The sequence below is a fragment of the Pseudorasbora parva genome, chromosome 25 (genome assembly GCF_024679245.1).
Source record: "Pseudorasbora parva isolate DD20220531a chromosome 25, ASM2467924v1, whole genome shotgun sequence".
Classification (NCBI taxonomy): domain Eukaryota; kingdom Metazoa; phylum Chordata; class Actinopteri; order Cypriniformes; family Gobionidae; genus Pseudorasbora; species Pseudorasbora parva.
Genome location: NC_090196.1, coordinates 15497322 through 15513502, shown reverse-complemented (window position 1 = coordinate 15513502; position 16181 = coordinate 15497322). Strand labels below are relative to the sequence as shown.

Here is a 16181-nt window from a genome sequence, read left to right as displayed (position 1 = left end):
TATAAACATTAAAAACGTGATTTTCACCACAGGGGGACTTTAAATGATGTCACACCAGTGCTCGACAGATTTCCCGACAGCCTGGGGCCAGCGTGAACAACACTCCGGACAGCTGATGGAACTGTCACTTGCCGAGCAGGCCAGTACTGCATCATCACAAAAGTTTATCATTTACACATGTTTTAAGCCTTGCCAGAACAAATATTAAAGCGAAAGAGAGCTCGATTCGGTACTCACGCTATTTTGTGTGCACACACACCCAAAGGATGTTTCGCAAATACAAAATTAAGTTCTCTTTCTTGTCTTTTTGATCTTGAACAGACAAATTTACACAAAATAATGTCAAAATGACCATCTTGCCTGATATTCTCGTAAACACAGTCGATTATTTCTTAAATGAACAGTTGAGAAAGACAATGCACATGTACAGTATCAGTGTACAGTATCTGTGCATTCACTCTTAAAGGGATTTTAATGTTAAACAAAAGACAAAGACACTTACTGAAGTGTAAACTTTAATAATGAGTAATCTATATTTAATTTAAAAATATACTATCTGGATATTATTCAAATTCTGTATTAATTCCTGATATTTTGTGTCACAACCTTATTAAGGTAACATGAGTCAAACACAATGAAAACAATAACTTTTTAAAATGTATTTGTTTATTACTATTTTTGTTTGTTTTAGGGCCAGTAAAAATGTGACAAAGCAAGCAAAAAAAGCATTGAGCCCTGTACACTTACAAACAAATTGCATTTCCATTATTGGTACATTATATTGCCAAAAGTATTGGGACATCCCTCCAAATCATTGAATTCATTGTGTTCCAATCACTTCCATGGCCACAGGTGTATAAAATCAAGCACCTAGGCATGCAGACACTTACACAAACATTTGTGAAAGAATAGGTCGCTCTCAGGAGCTCAGTGAATTCAAGAGTGGTACCGTTAAGTCTATTTGTGAAATTTCCTCACTACTAAATATTCTAGCTGGACATTACTGTTTTCTCCAGAGCGGCTGTACAGCCAAATCAAATTCTTTTTTGAAAGTTGCATTATTTTCTAGTTCACACTGTGAAGCTGCTTTGAAACAATCTGCATTGTAAAATGCGCTATATAAATAAAATTGACTTGACTTGATACTTATAACTTATAACAAAATGGAAGTAATTGGGAACAACAGACAAAAAGTGATAGGCCATGTAAAATCACAGAGCGGGGTCAGCACATGCTGAGGCGCAGAGGTCACCAATTTTCTGCAGAGTCAGGAGCTACAGACCTCCAAACTTCATGTGGCCTTCTGCTTAGCTCAAGAACAGTGCGTAGAGAGCTTCATGGAATGGGTTTCCATGGCCGAGCAGCTCCTTCCAAGCCTTACATCACCAAGTGCAATGCAAAGCGTTAGATGCAGTGGTGTAAAGCATGTCGACATTGGACTCTAGAGCAGTGGAGACATGTTCTCTGGAGTGACAAATCACACTTCTCTTACTGGCAATCCGATGGATGAGTTTGGGTTTGGCATTTGCCAGGAGAACAGTACCTGCCTGACTACATAGTGCCAAGTGTTAAGTTTGGTGGAGGGGGGATTATGGTGTGGGGTTGTTTTTCAGGGTTTGGGCATGGCTCCTTAGTTCCTGTGAAAGGAACTCTTAATGCTTCAGCATACAAGCAATACATTTTGTATGTCATAATTTCATGAATGATTAAATATATTATTACTTAGTAAATAATTAAATATAATACTAAATAATTTTATAATACTTAAAAAATATATATTAATTCATAATAAAATATTTATTATAATTACTCATTTCAATAGTTCATATATATATATATATATATATATATATATATATATATATATATATATATATATATATATATATATATATATATATATAGGTATTAGTATATGGTATAATTCTGACATATTACATGCTCTGTATTTTTAATAGAGTTGACATTGGTCATTAAATATGAACATGCATATTTGATTTATATTATGAGCAATATGCTTCTGTTTGAGTGTAATAATGTTTGTGTGAATTGATGGCAGAAGATTTAGTTATTCAGAATTAAGGTTATATGACTGTCTAGGGACTGACTTTTTCCTATTGGTCTCTGTGGAGGGTTTTACTGCAGGGCTACTCTCCCTGGACACTCTCAGTTCAGATGAAGCATCTCCTGTATTATTTATCACACATGTGCTCAGTGGTCTGCCTGATGTCTTAATCACGCAGCTCTCAGACTGCTGGAACATATGGGCCAACATGAGACCGTTATCACTGCTTCATTTGTATTTCTGACCTTCAAAATATACACAGTTTAAAACTTGTTTGCAATACAGTCTTCTTCAATCTTTAAAATTCTGTTCATGTGAAAGCCGATGCAACCTAATGTAGTGGCCACCAGTAGTCCCGTTTTCCCATAATCCCACTGCTCTCGATTAGCACTTCTCGGCTTCAATAATTGACGGAGAGCTCTCTTGATCAACAGTTTTCTTTGAGAAACAATGCAGTAGTACCTCCAAACATTATATATGCATTAGATGACTTTTCTTGCGCCAGTCAAGGGGCTCCTTCATATCGTTAGGCAAGATTAAACAAGCGAAGACGGTGCCTCACATGCGTTCGCCATTAGCATTCTTTAGCAGGAAGCCAAATATTCCGCTACGGCGGAGCCCCGTGTTAGGCGCCATCTCCTGCCCTTTGATTAGCCATGGATTAATAGTACCATTCCGGCTTCCTCCAATCCCACACTGTTTTCGGCACAGGTTAGCACATCTTATTATTAAACAAATGAATTAGTGCCTGGAAATGTGTCATGCATATTACCTTGCAGCAGGAGGCACACAAGGCTGGTCAACTCCCGAGGAGCTCGGGAAAGATCCACCATGTTCAGTTGACTGTTTGCCTGGCCCTATTAACAGCGCCGTGATTTACCGAGGGCCCCTTGTTTGTGCCCGACAACGGAGATGCTGTTAATTTAGGCCGGCGTAAATCAGGCCCAATTAAAGTATTTGGATGTCTGTGACAGGCCCTAACTGCCTAAAATGATACTGAGCCATAAACAAAGACGCGGGGTGGGCAGGGACAACAGAGGGTGGTCTAATATGAGTTAGCGAGCGGAGGCGCGCCGCATCTTAAATATAAAGCCTATTGTGTGTTAAGTGGCTAACCTCATTAGCACAATGCTAATGAAAGAGAAAAATGCTGCGGTGAAGACATTTCCAAATGATTTTGTTTTGTTTACATGCACTAACTAAATGAATCCTATACTATCCTATTCTGAAAATTAGTTATACAGGGCTTGATATCAACACCCGCCAAATGCCGGTGTATTTCAGCAGTGGCGTGTAACAGTCACTCCTATTAGCCATTTTGGTGGGTTGAATACATTTTTAAATTGTAGTCTTTTAAAAAAATGCATCTGATTAGCAATATCTGAAAAGCTTCCAATACTCACTTTCTGCAGAATAGATACACAATACCAGCTGCTCTTTCTCGCTCTCTCATCTATCCGACAGCGAGTCGACACACAAACCGCCTCCCCTCACTGGCTTGTTTATTTGCTACGGGTGACTATTGTTGGTGTTAGAGTGCTCACCGTGGGATTGTGCTTTAGATTTTGTGCTCGCACACGAAAGGGGTCGCCTACTTGAGCAGGTCTACTAAAACTAAATTTTGATGTTTTTTGCTGCTAATATATTGTGCTTAAACATTCAAATACACACAAAATAATGTCAAAATGCCAGTCTTGGCGAGTATTCACGTAAACACAGTCAGTTATGTTTTGACTGAACGTAAACTGTTGAGAAAAGAAACGCATGTGTAAAGGTCTTTGCACACTAAGTCCGATATTTTCGCATGCGGTTTTTCGTATTCTTGATCCGAAAAATCCCAAAAAGATCTGCACAGAGACCTTGTACACTGAGTTCGATGCGCATTAATGAATGCGTTACTGAAAAAAGCGCAAAACAAGACAAAGTGACGTCTAGTGAGGATGATTTGTTTGTCGTGAGGAGATATTGGGTTCATCCACTCCTGAGATCGCGTAGAGAGGAGAGTTTCCCCTCCTATCAAGCGGGATTATCCAGACTGACTGATTCAAAGTTTCAGTGTCAGTGGCTCAGTTTGATGCTTTGCTAGCGATACTGGAGCGATACACGGATAATTTCCGTGAATCAATTGATCCCGAGCAGAGACTGGCAGTATGTCTATGGATCTGATCACACACACACAGCTTTACAGAGACTTGATGTGCTATAATTATAGCTGTGATATAATATGTATGGTGGCTCTGAGTTGTTAAAACGACTCTCAAAATGCGTTTTTACAGATGCGAAAACGCAGAAAATCGAACCTGTTCCGAATTTGTTTTGATGGACGAAAGTTTTCGGAGGCAGTGTGAAAGCGTGATTGACATAACGTGAGGTCGAATTTATTTTTTGGCGTGCGTAAATTTTGCATGCGAATTACGGACTCAGTGTGCAAATGACCTTAACAATATAATAGATCTGTGCGTCAGGTCTTAAAGTGACAGTAGCCTAATCAGCTGCCAAATTACTTCAAAATTTACTTTGGAAAAACATTTTCAGTTCAATTCATTTCAGTAATTTTTTTTTAATAACCGATACCGATTATTTGCATGTTATGTGCTGATAACTGATATATAGAACCAATATTTATTTATTGTGTTATTTCTGTTTTTTACAATTGCAGCAACAGCACTGAACTGAGCTTTTTAAAAAGTGCAATTTTTGCAGTTTCACTCACTTACATAAATAGTCAGAATTTTTTTTTATTTAAATACAGTGCAAAGTCTTTTTAACATTAATGCTGTTTCTCCTTTTTATTTATAAATACAGCCATTTTAACAACAGGAAAAATAAATTTATAAAGTCTAATGTTTTCAAATGAAGAACATAAATAAATGACGGGTGAGTCTATCAACTCCTCATAACTATAAGCATAAATATAAGCATTCATTTTAAACTACAGTTTTAAATGGTTTATGTGTTTAATAGACTAAAGAGTGAATATTCTCTGGAATATGCAAACATTGTAATAGCTATGATATATTTACGGGTTTGTTTATTTTTCTTACAGAGTCAATCTCATCTAGTTGCCTATGGTATCAAAATAAATGTTTGTGTCAGTCTATGAAATGCTGATGACCGCGCTGTTTTTATCTCTGCGTTTAACTTGACGTTACACGTCTAGCGGAGATGGGTCTAATAATTCATTTTCACGGAGCTGTAATTAATTAGATGTTTATTATATAAATGTTATATAGCAGACGTTAATAAGGAGTTTTAAACGAGTTGGTATTGTTTACATACGGTGACTAGCCTATGCTGGAGCAACCCGGTGAGAGAACGGCTAAAGGCGACTGAGCATAAACACACAGAGAGAGAAATAAGTTTGCTGCTTTTATTTCCAACATGCTCTCATTCATGGATGTTTTATTTCATTCATGTGAAGTTATGTCTGTATTGTGACATGACGGATTACCTGACTGACTCTGTGAGTTCGTCTCTACTTAGCGCCAAGTTTAAACTACATAACTACATAATATCATCTCATTACATCTTATTTGCGCATATCTCAATTGTGCATTACTGTTATGTTAAATAAAGTTCATTAATTAAGGGATGCAGGTTATTTAACACCTTTGAACACCGCTATTGACTCATCTCCCCTCAGATGCAGTCCTTCAATGGCGCGCTTGTATGCAATTCTCAAAACGTCCACAAGATGGCGCCATTTATCGGGAAATCCGATATTTATGGGAAAATGCTTAAATATCGGGAAAAATTAGGGATGCACCGATACCATTTTTCCAAAACCGATCCGATCCGATATTAAAAATGTTGAATATCGGTCGATACCGATACTAAACCGATCCGATACCAATGCAGTTTTGTCTATGTAGAATTTCTAAGCCTTAGTTTGTAGAATTGAATAAATTAGATTAGTGAATAATACAGCAGCAAAAAATCACGAGTGCACAATAATTGTATAAAATCTAAACATTTAGTTGGGAAAAAATAAAGGAAACCACAAAAGTGAATAACTGTAGCTGTAAATCTGGTAAAATATGTTACACAAAATATATTCATGAAAAACAAGTAAATATATTTATAGAAATAGGGCCTATATACTAAGAAATTGCATTTATTTTAAATGTATAATGCATATTTTTAATGAGGCAGCAACATATAGATAGAGGAGAACAAGAAAGGCTATTAATAAGGCTTTCATAGCGCAACGGTTGCATAATACAGAGCGGAACAAAGCGCTTATGCGCATCCCGTGCGCAGGATGATGCGCTTGAAGCAACACGGAGTCACATGCTCACAGCCACAGTCATAGACGGTCACAGCGCGCCGCGCTCCGTCCGCATCGAGAAGTTTAAAACAAGATATAGACGCGTAGTATATCTATGCAGTATTCTTATAAGCCGTTTATTTTAACAGTTTAACATTTCAGTTACTGTGTGTGAAAAACAATATAATAACTAGTCCAGTGTTGTGATCTAACTGACACCCGGTAGAAAGTAACACGGTTTACAGCAATAAACGCCAGCAGATAGCCATTTTTTTGAGAAACCATAACGTTAGAGCGTTATCTACAGATCAAGCATAATAACAGAAACAATAAATAATCTTGGAAAGTTTCAGTGTGTTGAGTGTCGTAACCGAACGCGACAGTTTAAAGCTGAATGGAGAGTGACTGACAGCCGCAGTGGAGGGAAGCATTGACATGAACTAATCTGTACTCGCATTAAATGATGGAATGGCTTCAGAACACTTATAATATAGTGCACGAATCGTTGATGCTTTATAAGGTTTTTGTGCCTTTTGTGGGGCGTTGGGGCTTAACAATAACACAATATTATGCGCACAGTAGCGAATTTGGATCGGTCCTGTCTGTCCGATACACGATCTGGCAAATAATGGCAATCCGATCCCAATCCCGAGTATCGGATCGGTAGCCGGACAAGCCAGACCCACATCAAGATGTTTGGTCTGGAAACTCACCATAGACAGGGCTCAATCCGAGGGGCGGGATAAACGGTTGTCTTTCAAACTCCCTCTGCACGCGATAGGATAGCGCTACAACCAACCGGAGCAACGACGGTGAAGGGGAGCTCGCTGACTGATTAAACATTCGCCGTCTCCGGTCGGCTAAACTCAGAACACATCTTCCCTTTTTAAGAATGACTTCAGTGCCGTTCTTTGTTCTTTTCTCAGAGGAAAGCTTAACTCCAAGTCTTCCGGAGGCGCGGTCAAAGCTGATTCGAAAGACCGCCGCCATTCGCCAGTTTCTGTGTTACTAGAGGCACGCAAACGCAACTCGGCCGTCTTCATTATGGCCCCGCCCGCCGACTCTATACACGATGTGATTGGGCCGTCCAGATTCTGAGGAATACAGCTCAGATAGGAATTGAGAGTTGCTAGACCACACTTGCGGGCAAATTAAATTTGCTGCCGCTAGGGTGCGTCTAGATTTCTAGGCTATCGGATCGGTGCATCCCTAGGAAAAATATCGGGAATCCGATATATCGTTCAATCACTAATTCATTTACATGTGCTTTACATGTATTCCAAACAAAATTAAGCGCATGTACAGAGCGTCAGACGATATGTTTAAAAATTACCGCAAAACGAATAGTTGTAATATATATTACATTTATTTTGTGTTCAGCACAACTTGAGGGTGAGTAAATGAGTAAATTAAAATTTTTGGGTGAACTATCCCTTTAAGACAGGATATGTAAATAAATATATATAAGACGTATATAAACATATGCATTATTTGAATCCAATTGGGGGAAAAAATTCTGATTTAAGCATTTACATGCTTATTTTGTGCCTTTTGTTCTGATTTTTTCAGGTCTGCACAACACCTTCCAAATCTAATCAAAATGTAATTCGGATTGAACTCGGTTGGATTGATTGTTGTGTTAACATTTACAACTAAATTGTTGAATAATCAGATTATTTGGGTGCGTGTAAACGTAGCTGATGTCTGAGGATCCGGATAGTCTACAATCCATTCACTTCGGTATCCTACGGATGACCAGACCCCGCTTGTTTCTTGTAAAACTCTTTTTTTGTATCTGGAAAAAGTATGTATCTGCTCCTCATTATCTCATTACCTGCCCTTAGGATACTTTTCACATTGTCCTGATATATAAAAGGTGTTTTTGTTTATCAGTGCGGTAAACACTAATTTAGGCTGGGGTGCGTGGCATGCGGCTGTGATCTTTAGCGGTTTAGTAGTGTCCTGGGAGACCGAGACGTCCCCAGACACGTGAGATGAAAGATAGATGGAATGCCCCCTCGCCTGGTCCCAGTTGGCTAAGTGCCTCTCGCTCATTACCAAGGTCTCTACGAGCATGTGGGCCGCACGGAGCCGCCCAGCCTCTCCTGATCATATTAAAAGCAGAGCTCATCTGATAACGCCATGCTGTTTACCAGAGTGCCCCATAAGAGATATTGAGGAGGTGTGTGAGGTCAGATAGTTTACTGATGAGGGAGGGTCATGGGAGTATGTCGTTAACCTTAACTTGTAAATTGAGGTTTTTGGGTTATTGAGATGTTGTCAGTAGATTGTTCTGATGATGTTAGCCTACATTTGATAGATTTTTTTGATTAATCACGTTATTTTAGATTCAAACTAAAGGTTGTTTTAAAGTTGCTCAGCAAAGTGGGCGAAGGATTTCCCTCGGCAGATTTTGCTTTCGTTTTGGTTGGTTTAACTGCTTGGTTTGAAAGCAACTTCTGTGTGAACTGTTAAAAAAATGTGGACAAAGTGTCCGTGACGTCACCCATGTGTTTCTGAAGAAAATGAGTGTGTTTGTCTCACATCGTGTTTAGAGACGGTGGGTGGGGCTTCACATAATGACGGCCGAGTTGCTCTGGTTGGTTGTAGCGCTATCCTATCGCGTGCAGAGGGAGTTTGAAAGACAACCGTTTATCCCGCCCCTCGGATTGAGCCCTGTCTATGGTGAGTTTCCAGACCAAACATCTTGATGTGGGTCTGGCTTGTCAGGCTAATAAACAACATGAACCTGTAATGATTCACCAATGTCAACTACAGTGACACATGAAATGATTATTCTTATACAATGTTCAGGATAATGCTGAAATAACTATTATGTAGGCTACTGTATTGTCAATGTGTCATGCAATGAAAAAATATAAATTTTTAATTACAATCTCACATAGTAATATATAGTCTATAGTCACATTTATAATCATACTATCATAAAAGTGTCTTGGCAAAAAAAGTCCATGCATGGTGCTTGGGAGTTCAATGAAATGTTTGAAGGTGCGCTTTGGGATTGGGGATTGAAATTAATGTCGAACCAAGTTTATAAACTTTGTTTATCATAAAAGTGCGTTTAATTACCTCATCTGCCGACATGATAGCGATGAATTGCAGATTTGGTGCAAACATATCCACAATGCTATGATCAGAAGCTTTCTGAACTGGGGAGTTTTCCACAAAGCAGGTTAATGTGACATACCCGGGTATGTTTAAAGGATTAGTTCACCAAAAATTTTTAATTCTCTCATTAATTACTTACCCTCATGTCGTTAGACACCCGTAAGACCTCTGTTCATCTTCGGAACACAAATGAAGATATTTTTGTTGAAATTCGATGGCTCTGAAAAGCCTTCATTGACACCAATGTCATTTCCTCTCTCAAGACCTTTAAAGACACTAAAGACGTTGTTACAAAGCCCATCTCACTACAGTGGCTCTACAATCAATTTATGAAGCGACGAGAACAGTTTTTGTGCGCAAAAAACTAAATAACGACTTATATAGTGATGGGCTGATTTACAAAACAAAGTTTCGTATGGTTATGAATCAGCAAATTGATTCATGATTCGGACCGCGTGTCAAACCGCTGAAATCATCTGACATTGGCGATCCGAATTATGAATCGGTACGCTGATTCATAACCGTTCGAAACATTCTTCTGAATTCAGCCCATCATTATACAAGTCGTTATTTCGTTTTTTTGTGCACAAAATCTATTCTCGTCGCCTCATACAATTATTGTAGAGCCACTGTAGTGAGATGGACTTTGTAACGACATCTTTAGTGCCTTTATGGGTCTTGAGAGAGGAAATGACATTGGTGTCAATGAAAGCCTTTCTGAGTCATCGGATTTCAACAAAAATATCTTCATTTGTGTTCAGAAGATGAACGGGAGGTCTTACGGGTGTCCAACGACATGAGGGTAATGTTAGGGGTTAACAGCTTATGACCCAGGACCAGTAGTGAAGAAATGAAGACAGAGTCAGGATTCCAATTAAATAAAAGAAAAATTTACTTAAGAATAGTTTGCAGTTTCAAAAGCAGAAGCCAGCTTCAAGTCTCACAAGGAGTTCGTAGGCCGCGCTCCCTCTCTCACCGTCTCGTTGCCTCGCCCTATCGTACATACAATTGTCCCAACAGTTATACCGTTTTCAAGGTCTTATCCACGTCATTACTGCAATGTGGATGGTTCTGATTGGCTCAGAGACAATGCACAGTCATGGTAAATTTCCACTCATGTCAGTTAATCTGATGCACGTTTCCACTGACGTGTCACTTGTTGATGCTTTCACCCCAGAATTAGGCCTGTAGTGACCTTCCAGATCTGGAGCAGGCGCCAGCTTGCCCAGAACAACAAGTCCACCCATCTCTTAGGGTGCCCATTGTACACCATTCTGATCTGGAGCATAGAATATTGCGCACATACACAGATACACAGTCTCTCCAAGGTTGGAGCTGATTAAGCTCCAGCTCTAACCAGTTCTTACCAAAACATACTGATAACATGTGCTTTCTTTTAGTGAGAGGGACACACAATAGTACAGGCAATATTCATCTTGACTTTTTAGTGTTTCAGTAAAAGGAAATATTGAAAAGGAGAAGTCCCGCACACTATCAACTTGCAATTAAAAAGATTTATTGTTTCATAGCAACGTTTCGATCTTGCGATCTTCCTCAGACATGCCTGAGGAAGATCGCAAGATCGAAACGTTGCTATGAAACAATAAATCTTTTTAATTGCAAGTTGATAGTGTGCGGGACTTCTCCTTTTCAATTGATGATAATAGGACTTATTTGTCCTGCTCTCCTACGCACCTATCACACACAGGTGTGCGACGTTTATGTGATTGATTTAGTAAAAGGAAATATAAAAGGAATAAAACATAATAAATTAAATGAAAGACAAATCCATATTTCATATCTGGAAGCCGGGCTAAGTGAGCAAACCCTGTTGCTGCACTCCTGACATGTTAGGGGTGTGTGATACCTCCAAAATCCAAACACATGACCTTGTTGCCAGTGTTTAGTGACACATCACACATCTCTAGGCCAGACCCTCAGTCACTCCTCAGAGACCAAATATACACTTTAGAAAACAAGAAACAAAGCAAAATCATAATTGGAAAGAATCATTATAATAATATAGGTAATATAGGAAGATAAATATTAATTAAGGTTTTGATTATGAAGTTAATTAGGATATGAATATATACAGGTATATTGAAGCGGCAGTGGATTTCAGAATCCCCCCCTTCAGTAAGTAATTAATGAGAGAATTTTCTTTTTTGGGTGAACTAACCCTTTAAGGGTAAATAAGTGGATAACCTCAACTTTCGGTTCCAAAAACGGAGGTAACTCTCAGGATATGATTGCACAACCACCAAATAGTTCAGTAGATTCAGTAGGTTATGTAAATATTAACAAATAATTAAACAAAAGAAGAAAAACAAAAGAAGAAGAGGAAGTAGAATGGCACGCTTTTTCTTAGCATCTGTTTCCATGGTCAATCACATACTCTCTGATTTGGCTGAACTTACTCACTGACGACTTTTTGGAACCAGCACCGGTAAGCGTGACGGTAAAATTACATTGCTTTCTGGACGCTGTCTTTTTTGGTGTGTTTATTTTGCTACACTCTAAAAAATGCTGGGTTGTTTTAACCCAATGTTGGGTAAAATATCAACTAACCCAGCAATTGGGTTATTTTAACCCAGCGATTGGGTTGTTTTAACCCTGCGGTTGGGTTAAATACTTGCTTAAGACAACCCAATCGCTGGGTTAAAACAACCCAATTGCTGGGTTAGTCCATATTTGACTAACCCAGTCAACCCAGTTTGTAACCCAGTTAGTCCATATTTGTCCAACATTGGGTTGTTTTTTATCCAGAATTTTTTTAGAGTGTATTATAGCACGCTGCACATGTCAGGGATGTTCATTAACAGTATATTGTTGTTGCAATTTCCAACTCTTTTTACTTCTAAACGAAGAACGGGAAAAGCAACTCTCTTGTGCATTACATGTGCACATGTTTGATAAAGAGCAATAGTTGAGGGGTGCAGTTCACTTAAGGCCAGCGGTGTCGCTAATAATTTATTTTTATTTTTTTCCGTTTTCTGAATTCTACATATTATATTTACATAATTGTAGTGAGCATTTGGGAAGCTACTAAAATTGATTGTTAACAATGGGTGAGAGCATGACTGTTGAACTTATAAAAACTGAAAAATAGGTGAATTGTAATTGATTAAATATTTTGCTAAAAAATATATATATAATCTGTGTAGGGACAAATTGATCAAATGAATCAAAATTTATTTAAAATTATTTCTTAAAGGGGACCTGAATGAATCAATTCAAGGATTTAAAAAAATGGTGCCAGATTTCAAAATGAATATTGTTTTACTAATAAATAATTTACAATGCATTTTTTTTAATCAATCGTTGCTAGGATTCAAAATTAATTTGTGCAGGGACTTAAATTAATCAATTCAGTGAATCAAGTGAACTGGTACGGGGATTCACAATTCATTTACTCAGGGATTCAAATAAATTGAACCATTTAAACAACTTTTTATTCAAAACAGCAAAGAGAAAATGGCAAAAAAAATGTTTGAATATGCAGGTCAATGTGAATAAGGCACACATCAGACCGATGATCACTGCTTTTTTATTTACATTATTTGGTGATATATTTCTGCATTCAAAAGGAAATGAAGGTTGGATAACATTGAAATAACGTGTTTGAGAAGACTGGAGATCTCAGGGGTCAAAGGTTAAGTGCACTCAAGGGCCAGTTCTGAGTTACAGGTCAGTGCATTTGACCAGACATATTGATTTCATGACGTGTTTGCATATTGTGTGTAACTGAGAAATGCACTTCTATTATAGTTAATTAATAGCTTCCCTTACTGCTCATATAAAAACTGTAATATTTACAGTCTGTAATATTTTAGTTTTTTGTAATGAGGCAAACTATGCAAAGTAAGTAAGTCTGAGTCTACAAAGAGTTAAGGTAAGCCAGTCTGTTAATTAATTTATAGTAGCATAAATAAATTAAATTAATCCCTGGATGCTTTGGCCGTCCACCATTATTTAACAAGCTGAGCAGAAGTGGCTTCACTTGAGCTGCTGAACAGTTTGGAAGGTGCAACATCCAATAACAAACCGGTGCAGTGTCCCTGTGGCAGTCATGAATTATGCGGAGGTCTGTTACACACACACACACACACACACACACACACACACACACACACACACACACACACACACACACACACACACACACACACACACACACACACACACACACACACACACACACACACACACACACACATTCCTGGTCACACTCAGTAGCACAAACACGGGCCCCAGGTAGAGTACTCATCACTCCTGCTGTTCTTCTCCATATGGACCCAATGAACTGGGGAGAGCCGAGACCCTCCACATGCACGCTTCCCCTCACACACACACACATGCGCCTGCAAATACGCACAGGGAGACAGACAGGTGTCGTTCATTTTGCAGCCGTGGCCAGCTGTGTGTCAGCCTGTATCTAACAAATGTCCCAGTTGTGTGCCAGATGTCTATCAGACACAGGTGGGTGAGGTAAAGACTTGACTTGATCCTTAAGATTTTTAAGGCTCTTTCCTTTCTTGCGTTCTAATGCATGCCTCCATTCAGCCATGATGATATTATATTGATCTGTGCCATTGTGAGCAGTATAAAGTAATGGTAGACTAAGGGTGGGCCTGACTGTGGTGAACAGGGGAGCTCTCCGTGGTGCTGAAAACATCCTGCTGGAAATATGAGTATGATTATGCTGCTGTGCAAATGTTAGTCACACGCCGTCCACTAATACTATCTTATATATATATATATATATATATATATATATATATATATATATATATATATATATATATATATATATATATATATATATATATATAATATAATCGGTAACACTTATTTTAGAGTCCAACTATTAACTAGTTGATTATTAGCATGCATATTACTAGGATATGGGCTTTTTATTAGTTATATACTTAGAAAGCACATACTGATTATATTTATGTAGCAAAAAAAGGCATAGGGAAACTAAACTAAAGTGTGATCACATTTTTTTTATTTATTATTGATATATAATTCAATAATAATAATAATAAACTATGTCCACAATCAATCATTCAGTAAATAAATACCATATCAACATGGTTTTTGTAACTTTGGAAATGTTAGCAAAGTATTTTTTGTCATTTTGTAATTATTTTGCTCACCAAAAAAATTATATATATATATATATATATATATATATATATATATATATATATATATATATATATATATATATATATATATTATCAGACAAAGCTCCATGCAGCCTTTAAACAAGCATACAAATAAATGTACAAAAATAAAATAAAACCGATTAAACAGAATAAATGTAATCTGTTGGGATAAGACCTGAGATAAATAAGGTCAAGTGGTTTGCATGTATTAATTCCGTTCTCCATAAACTCAACAGTCTCAGTTGTATGTTTGCCCCCACCTGATGGCCAAGTGAAGAACTGCCTTTTTATTATCTATCTATCTATCTATCTATCTATCTATCTATCTATCTATCTATCTATCTATCTATCTATCTATCTATCTATCTATCTATCTATCTATCTATCTTCTATGCATCTGTCTTTTGTTTGCATATTTCCACTTTGCTTTTGAAGAGACAAAAAAGCTCTGGACAAATGAGTCTTGACCGGCCTTTTAGTAAAACCCCTTTTGATTCCCTCAACGTCCCCAACTACACTCAATTGAGACATCCTCCACACCTGATGTGCTGTATAATGAAGGCCTAATTTATGTAATTAGTCCATTAACTGTAATCCCAGCATATGTTCGGCATGCCCTGAAGGCGTCGTTCTCCTCAGGTACTTCTTTTTGATGTCACTGAGAAGCAGCTAATTAATTTTACATGCATACTAATACGGGACTCAGCTTAGCGCGCTAACCTTTGTGTTTATCGCTGTAACCTTTATGGGAAACGGAGGAGATCCTGCACATAACATCAGGAATAACAATAGTTAGTCTATATTTATTTAATAATTTGATTGCAGTGGCCATTGTGCCTTTTACACTACTAAAACAATAATGTGCAATTATAAGACTATTACACACTACGTAATAATACAGTAACATGAGCATTTAAATAACCAACGCTATATGAATTAATTTCTTATATCTAAGCCAAAAAGACTGAGCATGCAATCCATGCATGTGTATTATTGCACCGCGGTTCCTTTAAGATATGTGATGATACAGCTAACAAACCATAAGCCCATAATTAAGACAAAGTCCATCAAGCAAATGAGGGCAGTGTGAGATAATAGCGTTTAACTGGATTGGCGCGCGAGCCCCTCCCCTATAGTTTCAGTCGCCACTAAAGGCTTTTGAGCGTCGTAATGAGAGCCCTCTGTCTGCTAATTAATTGACATTCTCTTGAATATTCATACGCCGCATCACAAATACGCTCTTAATTGCACCGTAAAACATCTCAGGGGAAGCAAATCGCCGCAGTCTTCATTAAAACAGCGCTGGACGGACTCTGAAAGCTATAGGATGAGTCAGACGTAAAGGTCCGACAGGTGAACTGCAACCCTCTCCGCGCAATAATGCGCCACGGCTCCCGATCACGTGTTTCTGAAGAGAACGCACGATAAACACACACACAATACATTACGACTAAAACAAACTTCAGATCATGTTTTTTTTTTTCTCCATGAAAAATCGTTTATTGTTATGAATCATAATGCATTGTTGTTGCCACAGTATCTCGAAATA

At 38.0% G+C, this 16181-nt stretch overlaps 1 long non-coding RNA gene across 1 annotated transcript in view; it reads left to right on the top strand.

Annotated features, from left to right (window-relative positions):
* LOC137064339 (uncharacterized) overlaps window positions 1-16181 on the top strand; it is an 80073-nt gene that overhangs the window by 19142 nt on the left and 44750 nt on the right. The window contains exon 2 of the long non-coding RNA XR_010901537.1: window positions 33-139. This is a non-coding gene — a long non-coding RNA (uncharacterized lncRNA). The remainder of the gene's footprint in view (window positions 1-32; window positions 140-16181) is intronic.